General features: G+C 50.7%; 1 non-coding gene across 1 annotated transcript in view; it reads left to right on the forward strand.

The window, feature by feature from the left end:
* Positions 1–6963: 6963 nt before the first annotated feature.
* Positions 6964–7500, forward strand: part of LOC124571508 — a 1910-nt gene continuing 1373 nt past the window's right edge. Inside the window, exon 1 of the ribosomal RNA XR_006971897.1 lies at positions 6964–7500. This exon is cut by the window's right edge and continues 1373 nt beyond it. This is a non-coding gene — a ribosomal RNA (small subunit ribosomal RNA).

The raw sequence follows: 7500 nt of genomic DNA on the forward strand, positions 1-7500 counted from the left end.
GTACCTTAGCCTAACCTATGTCGTACCTTAACCTAACCTATGTCGTACCTTAACCTAACCTATGTCGTACCTTAACCTAACCTATGTCGTACCTTAACCTAACCTATGTCGTACCTTACCCTAACCTATGTCGTACCTTAACCTAACCTATGTCGTACCTTAACCTAACCTATGTCGTACCTTAACCTAACCTATGTCGTACCTTAACCTAACCTATGTCGTACCTTAACCTAACCTATGTCGTACCTTAACCTAACCTATGTCGTACCTTAACCTAACCTATGTCGTACCTTAACCTAACCTATGTCGTACCTTAACCTAACCTATGTCGTACCTTAACCTAACCTATGTCGTACCTTAACCTAACCTATGTCGTACCTTAACCTAACCTATGTCGTACCTTAACCTAACCTATGTCGTACCTTAACCTAACCTATGTCGTACCTTAACCTAACCTATGTCGTACCTTAACCTAACCTATGTCGTACCTTAACCTAACCTATGTCGTACCTTAACCTAACCTATGTCGTACCTTAACCTAACCTATGTCGTACCTTAACCTAACCTATGTCGTACCTTAACCTAACCTATGTCGTACCTTAACGTAACCTATGTCGTACCTTAACGTAACCTATGTCGTACCTTACCCTAACCTATGTCGTACCTTACCCTAACCTATGTCGTACCTTACCCTAACCTATGTCGTACCTTACCCTAACCTATGTCGTACCTTAACCTAACCTATGTCGTACCTTAACCTAACCTATGTCGTACCTTAACCTAACCTATGTCGTACCTTAACCTAACCTATGTCGTACCTTAACCTAACCTATGTCGTACCTTAACCTAACCTATGTCGTACCTTAACCTAACCTATGTCGTACCTTAACCTAACCTATGTCGTACCTTAACCTAACCTATGTCGTACCGTAACCTAACCTATGTCGTACCTTAGCCTAACCTATGTCGTACCTTAACCTGACCTATGTCGTACCTTAACCTGACCTATGTCGTACCTTAACCTGACCTATGTCGTACCTTAACCTGACCTATGTCGTACCTTAACCTGACCTATGTCGTACCTTAACCTGACCTATGTCGTACCTTAACCTGACCTATGTCGTACCTTAACCTGACCTATGTCGTACCTTAACCTGACCTATGTCGTACCTTAACCTGACCTATGTCGTACCTTAACCTGACCTATGTCGTACCTTAACCTGACCTATGTCGTACCTTAACCTGACCTATGTCGTACCTTAACCTAACCTATGTCGTACCTTAACCTAACCTATGTCGTACCTTAACCTAACCTATGTCGTACCTTAACCTAACCTATGTCGTACCTTAACCTAACCTATGTCGTACCTTAACCTAACCTATGTCGTACCTTAACCTAACCTATGTCGTACCTTAACCTAACCTATGTCGTACCTTAACCTAACCTATGTCGTACCTTAACCTAACCTATGTCGTACCTTAACCTAACCTATGTCGTACCTTAACCTAACCTATGTCGTACCTTAACCTAACCTATGTCGTACCTTAACCTAACCTATGTCGTACCTTAACCTAACCTATGTCGTACCTTAACCTAACCTATGTCGTACCTTAACCTAACCTATGTCGTACCTTAACCTAACCTATGTCGTACCTTAACCTAACCTATGTCGTACCTTAACCTAACCTATGTCGTACCTTAACCTAACCTATGTCGTACCTTAACCTAACCTATGTCGTACCTTAACGTAACCTATGTCGTACCTTAACCTAACCTATGTCGTACCTTAACCTAACCTATGTCGTACCTTAACCTAACCTATGTCGTACCTTAACCTAACCTATGTCGTACCTTAACCTAACCTATGTCGTACCTTAACCTAACCTGTATTGCGCCTTAACCTAACCTGTATTGCGCCTTAACCTAACCTATATTGCGCCTTAACCTAACCTATATTGCGCCTTAACCTAACCTATATTGCGCCTTAACCTAACCTATATTGCGCCTTAATGTAACCTATATTGCGCCGTAGTGTAACCTATATTGCGCCGTAGTGTAACCTATATTGCGCCGTAGTGTAACCTATATTGCGCCTTAATGTAACCTATATTGCGCCTTAATGTAACCTATATTGCGCCTTAATGTAACCTATATTGCGCCTTAATGTAACCTATATTGCGCCTTAATGTAACCTATATTGCGCCTTAATGTAACCTATATTGCGCCTTAACGTAACCTATATTGCGCCTTAACGTAACCTATATTGCGCCTTAACGTAACCTATATTGCGCCTTAACGTAACCTATATTGCGCCTTAACGTAACCTATATTGCGCCTTAACGTAACCCACATTGTGCTGTAACCCAACACACGTTGGGCCTTAACCCAACACACGTTGGGCCTTAACCCAACACACGTTGGGCCTTAACCCAACACACGTTGGGCCTTAACCCAACACACGTTGGGCCTTAACCCAACACACGTTGGGCCTTAACCCAACACACGTTGGGCCTTAACCCACCACACGTTGGGCCTTAACCCACCACACGTTGGGCCTTAACCCAACACACGTTGGGCCTTAACCCAACACACGTTGGGCCTTAACCCAACACACGTTGGGCCTTAACCCAACACACGTTGGGCCTTAACCCAACACACGTTGGGCCTTAACCCAACACACGTTGGGCCTTAACCCAACACACGTTGGGCCTTAACCCAACACACGTTGGGCCTTAACCCAACACACGTTGGGCCTTAACCCAACACACGTTGGGCCTTAACCCAACACACGTTGGGCCTTACCCCAACACACGTTGGGCCTTAACCCAACACACGTTGGGCCTTAACCCAACAAAACATACCGCCATCTGTAGGTCTCCCGCAACATGACCTCCTGCAACGACGATACCGTCATCTATGAGACGCCAAGCCGACTAAGACAGCGTTGGCCCCACAGTGCCCTTCGTTCGACCCCACCCACAAAGCCTGCACCCTCTGTCGACAACAGCACCCCAACGCCAGCGCCTCTGCCGCACGAAGTCGTGGACCGGCAATCACTCCACCTGCACCCGTTCGTGCCCCACCCCAACCGCCCAACTCGCAACTCCAGCGGATGAACGGCGGACTTTGCTCGCACTCGCAATGTGCAATCCACCCCTATAACGTGCGTTTCATGAAGAGTTATGTCCAATATGCGACATTCCCGCTGTCCATATACATGAGCTGCGAGCTGTACCACGTACGAGCTACAGACGCGATCGCGTTGCTCTCTGTACGAATGCAGATGCTCAGCGGCAGCTAGGAGGCGCTCCATCCATGTCGGTACCGGTGAGCGTTGCACTCGCAGTCGCAAAAACGTACGGCAAGTATATTACCCGGAAGAGTCAATGACAGTCCAAGCCCCCCTGCGTGGGAAGAGTCTTCCTAGGCCATGACCCACCGGAAGGGCGCAGCGTCCCCCACCCCAGACATGTGACGTCACACTATCGGTATTGACGACTAGACTGATTCCTTATAATCATTTGCCATACACCGGTGGAAGCTGCCGAGACGAGTAACTACATAGCGGGCTCGCCGTGTCACTAATGTACAGAGATACAATAGTTTCGACTGGAACCGGAGTAAACGTATACACGGCGCTGATTAGTAATAGATAGAGCCATCAGAATACAGATAATGTATACAACTGTCCGTATACATGCTGAAAGACTCTGCTCACAATCACACGTCAGCCAGACACTCTTATCACGCACTACTCTCTGCCTGTAACAGGCACACAGACAATATGTAAGCACCAGCATGGAACAACACCCAGTGCATCCTCTCTGCCACATTAGACAATCCACACTATCATAACCAGACCGGGAGGTCCACTCGGAAAACAGAATATCCCACCCTTCCGACAACCACCATTGCTCAGCTAAGCCACCAACACCCACACATGTCCCACACAGGGGTGCACCCAACATCACAATACTGCCTCCTGTCACACCACACAAACAATGGCAGGAATGAAAGACACAGGTCTGCCACAAGCATGGAATCAGAGCGCCGCCTGTTATGAGCCAAAGGTGCACCCTGACGTGGCAAATCCGATGATGCCGCAGTCATTTACTTACGATAATCACAATCAACAAACCGGCCCCCCCCCCCCCCAAAACACCTTTCCTTACAACAATGTGTACCTTAACCTAACCCATATTGTGCCTTAACCTAACCCGTATTGTACCTTAACCTAACCCGTATTGTACCTTAACCTAACCCGTATTGTACCTTAACCTAACCCGTATTGTACCTTAACCTAACCCGTACTGTGCCTTAACCTAACCCGTACTGTGCCTTAACCTAACCCGTACTGTGCCTTAACCTAACCCGTACTGTGCCTTAACCTAACCTATGTTGCGCCTTAACCTAACCTATGTTGCGCCTTAACCTAACCTATGTTGCGCCTTAACCTAACCTATGTTGCGCCTTAACCTAACCTATGTTGCGCCTTAACCTAACCTATGTTGCGCCTTAACCTAACCTATGTTGCGCCTTAACCTAACCCATGTTGCGCCTTAACCTAACCCATGTTGCGCCTTAACCTAACCCATGTTGCGCCTTAACCTAACCCATGTTGCGCCTTAACCTAACCCATGTTGCGCCTTAACCTAACCCATGTTGCGCCTTAACCTAACCCATGTTGCGCCTTAACCTAACCCATGTTGCGCCTTAACCTAACCCATGTTGCGCCTTAACCTAACCCATGTTGCGCCTTAACCTAACCCATGTTGCGCCTTAACCTAACCCATGTTGCGCCTTAACCTAACCCATGTTGCGCCTTAACCTAACCCATGTTGCGCCTTAACCTAACCCATGTTGCGCCTTAACCTAACCCATGTTGCGCCTTAACCTAACCCATGTTGCGCCTTAACCTAACCCATGTTGCGCCTTAACCTAACCCATGTTGCGCCTTAACCTAACCCATGTTGCGCCTTAACCTAACCCATGTTGCGCCTTAACCTAACCCATGTTGCGCCTTAACCTAACACACGTTGCGCCTTAACCCAACACACGTTGCGCCTTAACCCAACACACGTTGCGCCTTAACCCAACACACGTTGCGCCTTAACCCAACACACGTTGGGCCTTAACCCAACACACGTTGGGCCTTAACCCAACACACGTTGGGCCTTAACCCAACACACGTTGGGCCTTAACCCAACACACGTTGGGCCTTAACCCAACACACGTTGGGCCTTAACCCAACACACGTTGGGCCTTAACCCGCTCTGTAATTGTCATACGACGCGTTAAATTAGTGTAGTGTTGCCTAACTGCAACCCCCGCAATATAGTTTGCTACTCGCACTGCCCGGTCCCCAGAGTATCGCTTCATGTTAAACACCTTGCAGCTATACACTGTAATGCGGATGGCAGCAGGACGTACATGCTCAATGCCCTTCGCAGTTGTTCATTGGCATTCGCATGGCGAAGCACAGCCTACGTTGTGGTACGGCTTGTGTCAACTGTCCGCTGATGTTGTACGTCCAAATCACACACTGTACTGCACATTGGTCCTCATGTACTGAATGATACATCGTGGTACATGTGTGACCGTACCACGACTGCGCCAACAACGGCGAACCATACGGTCCAAATATTGTGCACTCAGCTACGTGTCGTCTCCCTATAAGAGCTGGATTGCAGTATGGTATGCCGTGGATGGCGATCAGCATGAGCCGTCTGTTGATGTAGTGGTGCGTGTTGTCAGACGTAGTCGTCTCTTCTCACACACCGTGATAGCATGGTGCACTGCGTTCCACATCTGCGACATGCGACAGAGGCCGGTTGACAGTCGTTCGCGCAATGGACATCGCATACGTACGGGGGCCACCTTCCACGTGTTCGCGAAGCGTGCACATGTTGTTGCGTGTATGTGGGCAGACATAGTGTGTCGTGACACCTGACACAGGCATGCAACAATCGTTGAATTTGCAAATGGCGATGGACGTCTACGTTTGCTGGTGACGTTACGCAAATGAACAACTGGTAAACCGTTGTGGTGCGGTTGTTCTCGCTAGAGGTGAATCAGTGATGGCGACGATCGGTTGAGCTACCAACCGGTTGTTTCAGCGATACCCACCATGCCCACGAACGTGAATGGCATGTGGGTGTGAAGCGATACGCGGCGGTGGCTGGGTGGGACCGTCCCCGGCCGGTGAGGGGGGGCCTCCCGGCGTGCTGGCCGCGCGGTGCGTGGGCGCACGCGCTACAGCCGGCTGGTGGGGGCGGCCAGTGGCAGGCGCGCCGGCCGACGGAGGCGGCAGGCGGCGCAGCTGCGCGCCGGCGCACCCTGCACGCGGCGCCGTGCGGCCAAAGTAGGTCCTCGCGGGCCCGGTGCGAAGCGCGGTGGACATCTGCAGTGTGCTGGTCCGATTGAGGACTGTGTGCGCTGAGGATGCGCCGCCGCCCGGCGCTCGGCGCCGCGACGCCGTCTGCTGCTCGGTCGCCTCTGCGGTTCTCGCAGGTGGATTGTATCGCAGCTGTGCGGACGTGTTGGCGCGTGCGCTGTGCTGGGAGAGTTCGCTTCGGCACCCAAGTGGGGCTTTTGTCCTTCTGTGGCGCTGGCGTTGGAGCTGCCGGCCACCGTAGGTGGCGCGTGTTGTCTCCCGCCGGCAATGCCACGACAGCACGCTCCCGGGCCTCTGTCGGCAGCGGCAAGCTCAGTTGGGAGCACGGGTGGTCGCACCTAAAGCGTCTACTCGCCAAACCCCGGGCGATTGCGCCTCTCTCGAACCCGACCAAGTACTTAGGACGGCGCTGCGCGCCGCCGGGACCTGAGAGGGTTTCGAGGTGTATTGTGCAGGGGAGCTCAGCCTCCTCCTGTTTGCAGAATAATTGAGCGGACGCTTGCGTGTTCGCGCGGGCCCCCGGGACACACTCCCGGGCGGCCGGCTGCTCAGCTCTAGTTGACGCAGCTCCCTGGTTGATCCTGCCAGTAGTCATATGCTTGTCTCAAAGATTAAGCCATGCATGTCTCAGTACAAGCCGCATTAAGGTGAAACCGCGAATGGCTCATTAAATCAGTTATGGTTCCTTAGATCGTACCCACGTTACTTGGATAACTGTGGTAATTCTAGAGCTAATACATGCAAACAGAGTCCCGACCAGAGATGGAAGGGACGCTTTTATTAGATCAAAACCAATCGGTCGGCTCGTCCGGTCCGTTTGCCTTGGTGACTCTGAATAACTTTGGGCTGATCGCACGGTCCTCGTACCGGCGACGCATCTTTCAAATGTCTGCCTTATCAACTGTCGATGGTAGGTTCTGCGCCTACCATGGTTGTAACGGGTAACGGGGAATCAGGGTTCGATTCCGGAGAGGGAGCCTGAGAAACGGCTACCACATCCAAGGAAGGCAGCAGGCGCGCAAATTACCCACTCCCGGCACGGGGAGGTAGTGACGAAAAATAACGATACGGGACTCATCCGAGGCCCCGTAATCGGAATGAGTAC

This window comes from Schistocerca americana, unplaced genomic scaffold (assembly GCF_021461395.2).
Source record: "Schistocerca americana isolate TAMUIC-IGC-003095 unplaced genomic scaffold, iqSchAmer2.1 HiC_scaffold_1729, whole genome shotgun sequence".
In the NCBI taxonomy this organism is placed as follows: Eukaryota; Metazoa; Arthropoda; class Insecta; order Orthoptera; family Acrididae; genus Schistocerca; species Schistocerca americana.